Consider the following 1,971-nt stretch of genomic DNA (forward strand, 5'->3'; position numbering starts at 1 on the left):
AGCTCATAGTTTCTACCTTCATTTCTCAGGTGACAGCATGTTTTTGTTTTTTTGGGGGTGTTAGGGTTTTTATTTTGTATCATTCATTCTTATTATAACTCAGTTTCTTTTCCATCAGTTATGGCAGCTTGATGCATCTGTTTAGCCACACCTGCCTTTCCCCCTCCACTTCCATTTCCCTTATCCTCCCTTCATAACACTCCTTCAGTTTAAAGATGGCAAATAATCTCTCTTTCCTATCACTTCAGAAATATCCTGTGGTGGGAGCTTTAAATAAATAAATTATCCAGATCATAAAAAATGGATCAAAAGTGGCAGACAATCTGTCCCATAAGTTATCATTTCATTTTAAATGGACATCAGATGCAACGTACATAAGAACAGTGGAAAATGGTGATGATGCTCCCATTCCTTCATCACTTCATTGCTGTCTACAGCTACTTGAACGGAGACCATAGCCAGGTGGGGTTGGTATCTTCTCCCAGGCAACCAGCAACAGAACAAAGGGACAGAGTCTCAAGTTGTGCCAGGGGAGGTGTAGGTTGGATGTTGGGAGGAAGTTCTTTACAGAGAAAGTGATTGGCATTGGAGTGGGCTGCCCAGGGAGGCGGTGGAGTTGCTGTCCCTGGAGATGTTCAAGCAAAGACTGGATGAGGCACTTATTGCACTTATGTGCCATGGTCTAGTTGATTGGATAGGGCTGAGTGCTAGGGTGGACTGAATGAGCTTGGAGGTGTCTTCCAACGTGGTTGATTCTATGATTCTATGATTTGAAATTTATCCTGTATTATCCTTCTGGCTTCAAGGAGCACTTGGAGTGCTGTGCATGGACTCCACTTAACAAGGCAAGCATGCAAAAAAACCCAAAACAACCCAAAACCAGCAAACCACCAGAGCAAGCAAGCAAACAAACAAAACCTTTTTGTATTTACTAAGATTTGCTTTTATTTGGGATTGAATTACTGGTAGGGCTAAGGAGGTTGCATCCCTCTTCCTTCACTAGCAAACAAACCATGGATTCCCAAAAGAAGAAATAGAACCTTCTTTCTATAACGGTACTATTCAGGTCTGCTTGTGAAGAATATCTGCTCTGTGCAGCAAAACCTGCTCTTCTCACTAATTAATCTCTTTGCTCCAGAAAATAAAAGTGCTTCTTTCTGACTCTTCTTTTGTCTGCCCCAGGCACACTACAAGATCTTGCTTATCATCTCCGTCCCCTTCTCGCCAGTCTTCTTGTCACCAGTGACTACTGCTAATCACACAGCAGGCAGCATCTTGACCCTTATCCCAAAGTTTCAAACAGGCTGGTTGGGGTTTTGTGGGTTTATTTTCATTTTTAACTCTGGTTGGTGTCCATTGGTGCTACTATGTGGTGGCTGTTCATCACCTCAGGCTGCCATGCTGCCTGCTTTGCTTAGGGCAATGTCTTTTTGATTGGATTGCATCTCAACAGCACTTTAGCTGTCTTGATATCAGAAAGTTCACCAGAGCCTCTATGATTTTGCCCTGTGCCTATCACTTAGAGAAGACCAAGCCTGCATTTCTTCTGCACTATGAAATAATGATGAACTGGAGCTTGAACCCTGATCAGCAAATCCCCTTCAAATATTTACAAGTGTTCTATCATTTGTCTCTCCACATTCAACATCCTTGGCTGGAAAAAATATTACTGCTGAACTGGACAGGGAATTAAAAAATCACCATAACACAGCAGCTGGGGCCACAACCCTTAACTGAGAGCTGGGGTCCTTGAGCACCGGTTCCTCAGCAAAATCTGTTCTGCAAAATGCAAAGAAGGGCTGTGGACTATTTCTAAATGCTGCAGAGGAAAGAGACACCCCCTTTTACCAGGTGTAATTTTGAGAGGCACATAAACCTCTCTTTCTGTTTCTCTGTGTGTGTGAGACATGCTCAGATTGCAAAGATTTGAAGAACCAGACATGATGATTTCTTACCAGGATTTAATGGTCC

This window comes from Pogoniulus pusillus, chromosome 17 (genome assembly GCF_015220805.1).
Source record: "Pogoniulus pusillus isolate bPogPus1 chromosome 17, bPogPus1.pri, whole genome shotgun sequence".
In the NCBI taxonomy this organism is placed as follows: Eukaryota; Metazoa; Chordata; class Aves; order Piciformes; family Lybiidae; genus Pogoniulus; species Pogoniulus pusillus.